This window comes from Myxocyprinus asiaticus, chromosome 36, assembly GCF_019703515.2.
Source record: "Myxocyprinus asiaticus isolate MX2 ecotype Aquarium Trade chromosome 36, UBuf_Myxa_2, whole genome shotgun sequence".
In the NCBI taxonomy this organism is placed as follows: domain Eukaryota; kingdom Metazoa; phylum Chordata; class Actinopteri; order Cypriniformes; family Catostomidae; genus Myxocyprinus; species Myxocyprinus asiaticus.
Window position 1 is genome coordinate 31,256,746 of NC_059379.1, and position 14,052 is coordinate 31,270,797.

General features: G+C 45.5%; 1 long non-coding RNA gene across 1 annotated transcript; it reads right to left on the reverse strand.

Annotated features, from left to right (window-relative positions):
- Positions 1-1,278: 1,278 nt before the first annotated feature.
- LOC127427436 (uncharacterized) lies at positions 1,279-1,882 on the reverse strand. The gene is made up of 3 exons (XR_007894943.1): positions 1,757-1,882; positions 1,565-1,634; positions 1,279-1,374 (listed from the first exon to the last, which is right to left on the reverse strand). It is a non-coding gene; the product is annotated as an uncharacterized LOC127427436 (long non-coding RNA).
- Positions 1,883-14,052: the final 12,170 nt, after the last annotated feature.

The following is a 14,052-nucleotide window of genomic DNA, read 5'->3' on the forward strand; positions in this document are numbered from 1 at the left end:
GAGGAGGCGAGAACCGGCTTGACAACTTAAATAATAATTTAATAAACAACTTAACCAAAAACACACAACCATAAACACACAGTACAGCTGCCTGTAATTCTCTCTCTCTCGAACTGTCGTCCCCGGCCGCCTTTATCCCTCGCGCACCCCATCAGGCTGATTGGGGACCAGGCGTGCGTCATTCCAGCCCGGCACCACCCTCCTCGGCTCTACAGTGTTCCTTGCCACAGTTGCTTGCTCACTGGGGTTCTAAATACAGTTTTTATTTAATTATTTATTTTTATACACAGTTTACAATCATATTTAAAGGTGTATTCAGTAGTGTGGAGCCAATTTAAAAAGTTTTACACATTAACAAATGAATTGTATTTTTGTGAAATTTGATCCGAATGATGTACACTCACATGAGATGAAGACTGTTCACATAATAATTATTATATATTATTTTTAAATAAAAAAAGTGTTTTATTCTACATGGTGCGGGTTACACCCTTCTATGTGTTTCGCGAAGTTGAAATCATATGACCCACTATGATTCACTAAACATCGAAGAAGAGAATCCTTGTGCTAATTGGCTGCCGCCTGTGTAGATACTCTTGGCTATGCTTAGAACATTGTTGTTTGGTGACGCAAAGAGTGAAAAGAATCAGAATGAGCTTTATTGCCAAGTAGGAATTTGTCATGGTGTCAGAACACAATGGAACATACTTAGTTATTGTGCTTTAGAAGCGGAGACAACAGGAGATCCAGTAGCTGTACTGCCGAAGAAGCAAAAAAATGTCTGAAGCAACTTGCTTCAAGCAAGAAGACTGAAAGATCGGCAAAGGCAAAAAACTAGAGTAAACATCGGTAACGGTAACGCATCTACATCTTCATGTGTTTAGTGCAAAGTAGCTTGGCACAGCGATTGTTGTGTAAACCATGACGTTGGTTGCTTGGAAATAAAATTAGTTCTTCAAAAACAGTATTCATGGACATACTAAATTTGATCATCAAAAACAATTATAATCTTTCCTTTACCATTACATACTGTATTGCTAGATAACTGAGGTTTATTTTACGCTAAGCAGTTCATTATAAAGATAATAACTGTCTTTAGAAATAACGTGAAATGTAGACAGTCTCCAAAGATTATTGATATGAGGGACAATAATAATCTATCCTTTACAGTAGAAGCATTTTCACTTGATTTTTGACGTTTGTTTTTAGGCAAAGCAGTTTTATCATAGGAGTAATAAATAACTTAAAAAATTACTTCAATCTCAGACATTTTCCAGATGCAAATGATATTCCAGAGCTGGCGGGGGCAGCAGAGTCGATCATGCTGATCCACGTCAAAAGATGGCAGTACAGTGTCTCACACCACTGTAACATCTGTACTTAAATTACACAAAGAAGAGCATTGCTGAGGCTTGCTAAAGAACTACTGAATGCCCCTTTAATCAAACTACATAATGATGACTCTATAGATATTACAGTTTCATTTTCTGTTAATGCATGATTTTCTGTAAAGCTGCTTTGAAACGATGTGTGTAGTGAAAAGCACTATATAAATAAATATTACTTGACTCCCTGGTTACAGCTGTCAAGCTCCTCCTACATCGGATCTCGGCACCCCGAACAGCGATCTCCATCTGTGTCACAAGAGAGAAAACTATAAGCATCCATGGAACAGTTATATTACTTCACTCACGATCATTCAATCTGAAATTCTTAAGTTCCTTTTAGGCATGATTAGTGTGTGTGAGCTGCTTACTCTATTCAGTCTTCTCTGCTTACTCGCTGCCCGCTCTGACACTGCACCTCAAGAACAAAGCAATCCAGTTAGGAGCGTAGACAAAACCCTTTCTCAAGAAAGAAAGCCAATGTCCCTTCAATTAATACTTGCGTGTATTGCATGGAGTGAACATTGTTCATACAGTTGAGACGTCGTTCCCTCGTGCCACCTCAAATGGGCTTTTTTTCAGAGAATACTGGTACCCCTTATCTCCAGTCAGAGTCATTAGTCCCAGTTGGGGGTAATTATTTTATGTCCAATAGATCGCAGGGCATTGTTGGCAAGGAGATTGGCATTTCTAAGTGACAACACCCATCCACAATCAAAAAGAAAATCCAAAACAAACACTGCAAACAAAACCATTTAAAAAAGTACTGGCATGCAATAGTAAAATCACACAACACACAAATAACAAAAATGCCTCCCATACCAAACCTGTTAACCGTCTGCCATTCGTAAGGTTTGGCCTAAGCAAAGACTTTCCCACTGGTTTGCTGATGCTATTGTGCTCACTTATGATTCACAAGACATGCAGGCTGCATCCGAAACCAAAGGTAGCTGTCTTGTTGCCTCACTGCCCTATCAGTCTCAACAGACAGTGTTTGCGTATGAAGGTACCTCCAGAAACTGGTTTTGGACAGGCTACTGAGGCAGCATAACCTCACATCGTTGCTAGGATACCAGCAACTTATTATTGCCATCTGCTTCGTTCATTCAACCGAACCACAATGGCCTAATAATCTACAACAAAATTAAGAGAGTTTTGGCAATAACCAAGTGTATATTTCAAAACTACAATACTCATTTCTTGCTAGAAATGGAATAAAAGTTGGAAAAAGTGGGAAAAAACTTGGCTGCCAACTGCCTCTTTAGCCGGCATTGTTTTTTCTTCAGCTCAGCCGCCTTGGATCCATGCACACAGGATTATGGGAATTCATAGGCAGCAAAGGATACATATATGCTGCCTTCAAAAATCGATCAGAGGAAGGTATCTCAGCAGACAGGATGTGACACAAACATTGGATTCGGACGTGCCTTGATCTCATTCTACCTCCATATACAACCTCCAGAGGCAGCATTTTCCTGGTTTCGGACACAGCTGCTGTGTCCCATTGGTGTTAAGGCTCATTGCACCAGGAGAATGGCCTCCTCCTGGGCAGGGCAAAGGGCATGTCATTAGAAGACATACTGTATATCTGTGATGAATAGGGTTTACTTGATGGTATAGGGTTTCACCACCCCTAGGAGGAGATCTCACAGTGTCGGCTACTGATACAGCATCCCATACCCTCCTTTTCAGGAAACCAAGGTTACAACACTTAAGAATTGTCAAGAACTGACAATTAAGAATTGTTGACTTGCATAAAACTTGAAAAGGTTGCAAAAGTGTCACAGTAATGCAAACTTTTATAAAAAGGGTTCACATACTTTCCCCCAGCTGTTGTAGGAGACATTGAAACTCTAAGGCCTGATTCCTTAATGGTCTTCTTTTCTAGACTATTAAAAATATTAACTTTGTTTACATTAATTTTACACAAATTATGTAATGGGTCTTTGAATGTCAAGGATTTTTTTTTTTTTTTACCAAATGCAACACACCTTACACACAACATACATTATTTGAAAAATAACAGTGTGAACAATTACAAAAGACATATGAAGACACATATAAAAGACAGCATACAAGACCAGTCAGCTCTTGAACATGTGAGCAAAAGAAAGCTTGACAAAAAAATCAGTTGACAGAATGGCTAATTACAATTGAGATAAACTGAGCATGAGGAGAAAACGTCTCCGGTTACACATGTAACCTCGGTTTCCTGAGATGAAGGGAACGAGACATCGCTATGCATTATTCCTTGACGACCTAGTTGAAACCCTTGTACAATAACTCCAATCTCCCCGCCCCTTCAGGTGCGCACTTGGCCTATATGAGCGGGTGCTCAATCACCATTACTCTGAGGGACAGAGGGCATTACTCTTTCCTCAAATCTCTGAAGTAGAAGTGCAGCTAGCTTTCGCAATGTCTCGTTCCCTTCATCTCAGGGAATCGAGGTCACGTGTAACCGGAGAAGTTCCCTTTTGATTCAGTTTACTCGATATTGCTATGCACTATTGGGAACAGAGTCCCATCCCACCGCACTTCGTGATGTCACACCCACAAGGGTAGAAACACTTAAATACAGATATGTATAAAGAGTCACTGGCCTACAGGCCGATGTGTATATATAACCCCACATGTGTAATACCAGATGGAGGTTAATATAGCCTGGGGATATATATAGATACACTTAATGTAATTTTAACCCTTTCGCAACCATGGTTGGAAAAGTAGGTTTTATTCTCATAGATGGTGCTTGTGACTTCATAGTGGGTTTTATAATCACAGCTTACATAATGGGGGTTGTAAAACCTTGCGAACGTGTTTTGTGAAGACCAGCCTGCTGCCAGACACATGTTTTGTAAGGACACACCATTTGTCCATGCCCATTAAGAGGCCATGCCTCTAGTTGAATGCACTTTTGCACCAATAGGGCAATTCACACCCTGTGATTCGTAAACGAGGGTGATTGCAACAACAATCCAGTGAAAGAGCCTTTGTTTGGAGACGGATATGCCTTTTGTGTGACCTCCATAACAAATTAAGGGCTGATCCGACAGTCAAAACTGGTGGGTGCCAGAGCATGTGAGCGAAGCGGAGCGGTGTGACACTCCACTCAGTAACCCACTCCATGCGTGTGCGCTCTGCTCAGCCGCTCACAGCCCAAGCGAACACTCCGCTCAAGTACCGCTCATGCTCACCGGTAAAAAAGCGTTCGCTCAAATCCCGCTCCAACATTAAACTTCTCTGTAGTATACTTGGTTCCAAACACGTACATAGGGGGGTAGCTACAGTGGCCCAAGCAACTGCCCTTTCCCACATGGGCTGAGGTGACCCTCTGGATGAAATATAGACTATAGGCTGACATTTATTAAATTATCAAATGATTAGTAATGTACACATCTGAAATTATGTGATTGTATTGTTGTGTTTTTGTATATAAAATCTCACTGTTTATTTTGGACTGCTTTACAACTGCTGTTAGATAATTGGGTCTACCAGACCTTATCAGTCAAATATTTCTCTGTTAGCACATATGTCATTGAACATCTTCAAATAATGCCTTAAAAAATTCCAGTTCTTTATTTTCTTTAAAAAATGTATGTACATATAAAATTGTAGGGAATATTAATAAAGCAACAACACTGAAAAAGAGAAAAACATTAATATGCTATCTAAAGGACTGTGGTTATGTATATAATAATTATTATATTAGTGTAACGAATGGCTGCTGGCAATGACAATGATGAAGATGATGACGATGAAGTGACGAACCCAAGTGCAATTTATTTCCAAACGTGAAAACCAGTAAGCCTAACTATCAATGTGAACAAAACAAAACATAAACATGAATGACTTAACTAAACTTGACATGACAACACTATAGACTTGACTTAAACATGACATGACTTGATTTGACTTGACTTGACTATGGACTACGTTACATTAACATCTACAATACTAGACAAAGAACTATGGAAAACATGAGGGTTTAAATACGTGGACATGGGAGAACAACCAATGAAAAAACAGAACTCTAAACAAGATAATTAAACAATAAACCAATGAAAACAAGACACATGAACATGGAGGGAAAACAGGAATCACATGACTTGAACAGGAACTAGAATTTTCAAAATAAAAGACATGAAATACAAGAATCAACAAAATACACATGATATATTCCCCCCACTAAGGGGCGACTCCCGACGCCCCAACACATTATCAAAGTTCAATAGGGAGTTGGGGGATGGTCTTGAGGCATGGCTTGGAGCATGGGATCAGGGCGGAGCCTGTGGGGGGTGGAGCCATGAGAGGCTCGAGGGGCGGAGCCATGGAAGGCGGAGCCGTGAGAGGCTCAAGGGGTGGAGCCATGACGAACTGGATACCCGGAGAGAAGCCGAAGACTCAAAGGGCCAGGGTGGAGCCGGAGGCAGGGTGGAACAAGGTGGTGCCGGAGGCTCGGAGGAGCAAGGTGGAGCTGGGGGATCGAAGACTGAGGCGGAGCCGGTGGGACTGAGGACCAAGGTGGAGCCATAGGGAAGGAGGTCCCCAGTGGAGCTGACGGATCAGAGGGACGGGGCACTGCCAGAGGATCGGAGAGCCAAGGCAGAGCCAGATGACTGACAGACCAAGGAGGAGTCAGAGGGACGAGGGACCCCAGTAAAGCCGACAGGCTGAAGGACCACAGTGGAGCTGAGGGAATGCAGAGCTGAAGCAATGTCAGGGGACCAACAGGCCAAGGCAGAGTCCAGGGCTTGGAGGGTCCAGGTGGGGTCGGAGATTTGAAAGTTCCCCTTGCATGCTCAGGAGAACTAAGGGTGGGTACAAGGGTGGGAACCATCTCCAGGTCCAACTGCTCAGATGTGGCCATGACATGGCATTGAACTGACTCAGGCGTGGCTGTGACATGGCATGGAGCAGGCTTAGGAGTGGCTGTGACGTGGCATGGAGCAGGCTCAGGCGTGGCTGTGACGTGGCATGGAGCAGGCTAAGGCGTTGCTGTGACATGGCATGGAGCAGGCTGAGGCGTTGCTGAGACAAAAGATGGTGCTAGCTCAGCGACCATGACGAGGAACTCTGGCTTGGCGGCCAGGTCGTGGACCTCTGGTCAGTGCTTTATCAGTGGCTTGCGCATGCACCTCACCCTCGCTGGGGGGAGCAGCAGCAGCATCCTCCATGGACCACTCACCCATATTCTGAGGCTGCGAGGGATATGGCATCATCCCCCTCATCAGAACCGCAGAACGTGATGAGGCCGTGTGTTCCCACAGAAGGCCAGAGCTCATCATGTGCATATCGTACCGGTGAGGACCCTGCGTTGGAAGACTGATGGGATCGCAGAGTTTGAACCCACACAAGATCCTCCTCAAATTCAACCGGCTCAGCCTCACGGCCTCGCTGTGCCACCTTCATGTGGTCCCTCTGGTTCAAACAGAGAGGAGGCTGGTGGGAGGGCGCAATAGGTGTAATTGTCCCTCAGAACGAGGGCGATCCTTGAGCAAAGCATCCTGAGACTCATGCCCATCTGTCGTCGGGATGTACCGCTCACATTTGAAACACTCGCGGAACAACATCTTTAAAAAGACTCTTTGTTTTTTGTGAAAAAAATGTAAATAAAAAAAAATATATATATATATATATATATATACTGTATACTGTATATGAAAGGATAAAATGCCCCTAAAGTAATGCTGCATGGCGCATTTGACAGCGGAACACACAGGGGAGCAGTAATCCTTCTCGCTGCAGGCACAAGAGCACAAGTGACGAGTCGTCCTGCTGGTGTCTCGCAGAGAAGAACCATCTGCTGTATGTGAATCTCAGCGGTGAAGCTGAGAGGGTTTCCTAGACAAAGGTGAATGTTCGTAGTCATGAAGGAAGAAAAATCTGATGTAATGGTGATTGTGCACCCACTTATATAGGCCAAGTGCACACCTGAAGGGGCGGGGCTTAAACACCATTGCCAATAAGGAGATTGGCGTTATTGTACAAGGGTTTCAACTAGGTCGTCGAGTAAAGTATTTCCCCATAGTGCACAGTAATGTCGAATGAACTGAATCGAAACGGAACCAAAGATACTTTTAAACAAATGTCAATTGTTGGAATTATTTTTATGGATGAATTAAATTTCGGTCTCCTTGCAGAAAAAAACAGTTGATTTCTATTAGCGGATTATTTCTTATAGGTCATTTTAAAACCTCTCAACATCATCAGATGTTAACTTTGATTCTCACACATTTATACAATACAGATAGATGCAATAATTATAGAGTTTCCAGAGGCCCTGATAAAACCCATTATTAATCTGCCTTTACACTGTTTTCATTTTAATGCCGATTATATGAAGGCAAAATTGAGAATATAAAAATCTTCTCTCAAAGACATGTAAGGTTTAAAACCTAGCTAAGGTAAAAATAGAGAACTAAAAATTAGCTTTTTTTCAGCTTTTAACATTAAGTGATATTATTCTTGGTTAGAAATAAGAGAAAATGAGACAACCCTTAAATCACAGTGACATTTTGCTGCTGATCACATCCACTTTTTTTGAAGTTAGCGGGCATCATGGTGCATGTAAACTGTGCATGCTCCTTGACCTTGTGAATAAGCCACACCCCACGTGATATCGTCAGCCTCGAAACTCCGCCCCATGTCAAAACAGTGCCACATAGTGAAGCACAGAGAGAAATGAAGTGCAAAGTGAAAGAAGTACCGCAAACATTATAAGGAGCATCGCAAAGAAAAAATACTTTCCGCAAAGTGAAACTCAAAGAAAATAAGTGTTGAAAAAAAATGACGAAAGTCCGTTGCAGATTTAAAAAAGTATCTAAATTCTTGGGTTTCCTTTACAACGTACATTGTTTTTTTGCAATTAAACACAGCTTTGTCTTTTGCAATACTAGCCTCCTTGTAACTCAGGTTTTTGCTTTATTTTTTAAAAGAAAAGGAGGGATGAGTTTAAATTGTTCTTTGTGTTAATTAAAATTACACCACAAATGCTGTTGTCTGAGCTTAACTTGTATTGTACCCGGAATTCCTTTAATAGGGTGATTTTACTGCCTGTTCATCTTCCTCATCTTGATGGAAGGATTTTTTCAGTTTTAGTTACTGTTGAAGTGTCTTCTTATGATCAGTAATTTCAGAGCTTAAATGTAATTATTTTTGGCTGTTGTGCCATTTTATAGACAGCGAGAGTAAGCATTGGCGCCTGCAGGATTTCATCTCTGGGTACACACAGAAACCTTACCAAGTAAAGAAGTGTACTCTTATGAATAGGATCCAGGGGTTTGCTCTCCCAGGTGAATCTTTTTGCAAAAATATTGCCAAAGCATTAAATTCTGGTGACTTAAAGAAATGCATTTTCTCATTTTCTTGATTATATGTAGCATTTGTGTACCTACTGGCTTCAAAGCATTTCTAAAATACTTTTTTACATGACACAGCATGTAAATACTTGTAAATAGGTGAAGTTTCCTCTAAAAAAAAAAAAGTAGTCTTTTGTTTCATTTGATTGTAGGTACATATCCAATTCATCCAGCGCTCTTTGTTTGCTGTGGTCTAAGTATCCTGATACTGTTTTACTGAGTGAGAAAATGATTCAGTCTGTGAGTTGGCTGGTAAGTTGAATCAGACTTAATTGCAAATTGATTCAGGTGGATTTTCTCCCCCGTTTGGCCAATTCAGAAGAGAATTGAATTCTTCTAATAAGTGCAAATGTTTATCAGGTTGTAGTGCGATGTACAGCTGTACAGCTGCAGGTGCCACTGACAGTAAGAGAGGAGACTGGAAATGACAAAAATAAGGGGATGGGACCAGGCAATGACCCACGTTTTTCTGCATAAGCACGTCTTACACATCTACAGATCACTAGAGTGTCGGGTCTGTAGAGGGACTAAACATAGGCTACACTAAACATACTGTAAATACATTCACACAGCAGCAGAATATGGTTGTCAGTCCTTTTTGTGTCCATGTTCATACAATGTTTAGTTATAAAGGAGACTGACTACTGCATTCTATAACTAATGTGACTACCTTGAATTTTCAGGATTTACAACAACATTTTCAGAGGTATTTCTGTTGAAATGTGTTGTGTAAATGAAATAGTTGTCAAAAACTAGTTGTATCACATGTCACCACGCATGGCATGGGCACACCCTTCGCAGGTCATTCTTAGCTGTCAATCAACATATCTCAGGTTATGAAAAACGTCAGAAAACAGAGGTATTTTCAGAGAGATTGAGAGTGAGACAAACTCCTGTTAAGTGTTTAGGAGGAGGAGAAAGAAAGAAACGGAACAGGACACGTTTTGGCTACAAGACTTTCCCCAAATAGTTAAGAATAAATTGTTATATTTTAAAGACACAATACAAGTCCTGATATTGTTTTATCATTATCTGTCACTGTAGGTTACAGACATTACAGAGCTGGCCCACTTTTTCAGCTGTATTGGGGGGCACCAAGGTCAGTCGGTTGGAACCCCAATCCAACCGTAGCCACCCCCACCCCTCCTCCAGTATAGATCACAGGGAAACATTATCACTTTAAAAAAAAAAAAAAAAATTACATTTACACCTTTTTGTCAATAAATGTTTATCAGTAATGGTTGCATTTTATGAGGTGGTGTTCATGCCAGACATCACTTTTTTGCCATCTAGCTTTTGTGCAGGCATTTTCCATAAACGCCTCGAAAGGTGGTGCAAAAAGATGCAACGTTGCCCACAACTGCTTCAGCTCAATATAGAGTGAAAAAATGGAGCCAGGGTCGGACTGGCCATAGGGAGAATCGGGAATTTTCCTGGTGGGCTGGCCGCGAAAGTTATATCTGTGAGATGGTCAAGCACACGCAGCAGCCACAAAAACTATTAAATAATTATAAAATGTATAGCACAGCGGTTGACATCTTGTAAATACAAGTGCTGCTGCTTGGATCCGTTCAGCCAAACGCATCACCTTTCTCCCATTGAAAATACGTAATACGTAATACCGAGGAACCTTGTAAAACTGCCTTTTCGTTACTTAAAGTTTTTTAAATGATTGAAAAGGAGAGGATTCACCCTGAAATAACATAATAAGTCACTGTTCCCTATCTGTCACTCACTCGACGTTGTGTCAATGTAGTGACACTAGGGGTCACTCTTGGGAGCCTGAGACACCTCTGGTCTTTGATAAAAGGCCAATGAAAATTGCCGAGTGGTATTTGCATACCACTCCCCTGGACATATGGGTATAAAAGGAGCTGGTATGAAACCACTCATTCAGATTTTTTTCATCAGAGCCGAACGGTCGATGTTTACTGAGCTGACTGTTCATTCTCCTCTGCTGGATCTGACGGTGTATTTCAGCGGCTTCTCCCTCCACTGCATTGGTGCACTGCAGAGAACGCCCCTGGGCGCTTCGGCAGAAATAATAGAGTATATTTTTCTAAAAGAGTATTTTTCTCTAAAAGAGCGGCACACACGCTGAGACAGTGTTCGTGGATGGATCATGTACTCATTGCGAGATCATTACCATGGCCACGTTGCGGTCGTGCACCCCAGCGGCTCCCCGCCTCGGTCCTTCTACCTACAGGTATGAGGCCAGTGCGGCTAGCACTGGGGGTGATTTGGGGACCCCAATGGGACCACCTCCGCCGGGTATCCCCTCACGGACCTTCCATTCCCCAGCACGCTCGTCTGCCTCGATCAGGCTTCCGGATAAGTCCGCCGGCTCCTCTCACGGCAAGTTCGACCTCTTGTTCGGAGCCCGCAAAGCTGATGAGCTCTCGAGCGCAGCATCAGAGAGCGGGTTCGTCCAGTCAGACGTGGAAGCCTCAGCCAGGCTCCCCTCCTTGGGTATGGTTGGCCAGTCACAGGCTGACACGGAAATGACGGACATGCTTTCCCAGGCAGCCACGAGTGTCAGGCTAGAGTGGAACCCTCCGCTCTCCCCTGAACACTCGCGGCTCGATGATTGGTTCCTGGGCTTGCGGCACCACTCACAGCCACGCCCCGCTCCAGTTCCTTTCATCCCGGAAGTGCACGAGGAGCTGACAAGTTCGTGGGAGGCAACTTTTACTGCCCGGTCCCGATCTATCAGCTCCCCTGCCCTCACTACCCTCGATAGTGGGGCGGCCAGGGGCTATTCGACAATTCCCACGGTGGATAAGGTGCTCGCGGTGCACCTATGCCCGCAGAGCGCCGCTACCTGGTGCGGGCGCCCAAAGCTCCCGTCCAAGGCCTGTAGGTTTACGTCGTCCCTGACGGCCAAAGCCTACAGTGCTGCTGGACAAGATGCCTCTGCCCTGCACGCCATGGCTCTCCTGCAAGTCCACCAAGCCAAGGCGCTAAAGGAAATGCATGAGGGTAGTTCCGTCCCGGGATTGATGCATGTCCACCATGGTGGTCCAGGAGCGCCACCTTTGGTTCAACTTGGTCGAGATGGGAGAGGCCGACAAGGCACGGTTCCTTGCTGCCCCCATTTCCCAGGTTGGCCTATTCGGCGACACCGTCGAGTACTTTGCCAAGCAGTTCTCGACGGTGAAGCAGCAGACAGAGGCTATCCGGCACATTCTGCCCCGGCGTGGCTCAAGATCCCACACCCCACCCGCTCGTCGCCAAGGGCGTCCCCTTGCGGTGACTGCACCAGGAAGCAGACGCCACTTGTCTCATGGCCAGCTGCCAAGAACCCACGAAAGGCTTCGAAGCGCCCCTGAGACGGGCGACCCAGGGATAACGAAGTCCACTGCCTTGGAGCTGGTAAGCAGACCACTCCATCCCCCAGTGGAGGGCCTGGAGGAAAATCTTTTGTTGCCTTTTCATTTAATTTCACCGCATGCCTAAGTGGCTGCGGCACCCATCAGTTCAGCAAAAGAGCGGTTTCCTTGTTCCCTGGGTCACATACCCGGTGTGCACAGCTGTCATCACGACCACCGTCCATCATTCCATTTTGGCAGGTTTGGCGCTCCAGCGGTGGTCTCCCTGCCCCTGCGCGCCCAGCTGTGGCACAAATCCGCCCCCAATGTAACAGTCTCCATGGGTCACGAGGACAGGCCTCTTCCTCCCCCGTCCCAGGCTGTTCCGGGGGTGGTCACAAGGAGCCAGGTAAGTGCTTTGATGTCCCTGAACTCAGCACGGCCACAACATGGCATGGCACCTCAGGCTCTGCCCCGCCGCGAGGCCCCACCCGCCGGTACATCCATCCCCCTTGCCCGGAACTTGGATGCGTGGCTTGCACTTTCCAATCCGTCGCGATGGCTGATCCGGACCATCTGACTCGGCTATGCGATTCAGTTCGCAAGGTGTCCGCCCAGGTTCAGCGGTATCCACTTCACCTCGGTGAAGGGCGAGAATGCTGCTACCTTGAGCGCGGAGATCGCTACCCTCCTACGGAAGGATGCGATAGAGCCTGTCCCTCCGGCCGAGATGAAGAAGGGGTTTTACAGCCCCTACTTCACTGTACCGAAAAAAGGTGGTGGGTTGCGGCCAATCTTGGACCTGCGAGTACTGAACCGGGCTTTACACAGACTCCCGTTCAAGATGCTGACGCAAAAAACGCATTCTAGCGAGCGTCCAGCATCAAGATTGGTTCGCGGCGGTAGACCTGAAGGATGCGTACTTCCACTTCTCAATTCTACCTCGACACAGACCCTTCCTGTGGTTTGCATTCGAGGGTTGGGCGTATCAGTTCAAGGTCCTCCCTTTTGGCCTGTTCTTGTCCCCTCGCTTCATCACGAAGGTCGCAGAGGCAGCCCTTGCTCCGCTAAGGGATGTGGGCATTCGCATCATCAACTATCTCGACGATTGGCTAATCCTAGCTCACTCTCAGGATGTGTTGTGTGCACACAGGGACCTGGTGCTCTCACACATCAGCCGACTAGGGCTTCGGGTCAACTGGGAAAAGAGCAAGCTCTTCCCGGTTCAGAGCATCTCTTTTCTCGGATTGGAGTTGGACTCAGTCTCATTGACAGTGCACCTCACGAACGAGCACGCACAGTCGGTGCTGACCTGTTTGAAGGCATTCAGACAGAAGACAGCGGTTCCACTGTAACTGTTTCAGAGGCTCCTGGGGCATATGGCATCCTCAACAGTGGCCACTCTGCTCGGGTTGATGCATATGAGACCGCTTCAGCACTGGCTTCAGACTCGAGTCCCAAGATGGGCGTGGCGCCTTCCTGCAGGAGAGGTTGGAAGGGCAGCTGGCCCCCTCCACGTTGAAGGTGTATGTAGCCGCTATAGCGGCACACCACGACACAGGGATGGTAAGTCCTTAGGGAAGCACGACCTGATCATCAGGTTCCTGAGAGGCGCCAGGAGGTTGAATCCCTCCAGACCGTGCCTCGTTCCCTCATGGGACCTCTCTGTAGTTCTTCAGGGTCTACGGAGAGCCCCCTTTGAGCCCTTGCAGTCAGCTGAGCTTAAGGCACTCTCTTTGAAGACTGCCCTCCTGACTGCGCTCACTTCCATCAAGAGGGTAGGAGACCTGCAAGTGTTCTCTGTCAGTGAAACGTGCCTGGAGTTCGGTCCGGGCTACTCTCACGTTATACTGAGACCCCGACTGGGCTATGTGCCCAAGGTTCCCACGACCTCTTTTAGGGACCAGGTGGTGAACCTGCAAGCACTGCCCCAGGAGAAGGCAGACCCAGCCCTGACGTTGCTGTGTCCGGTGCGCGCTTAACGCGTCTATTTGGATCGCA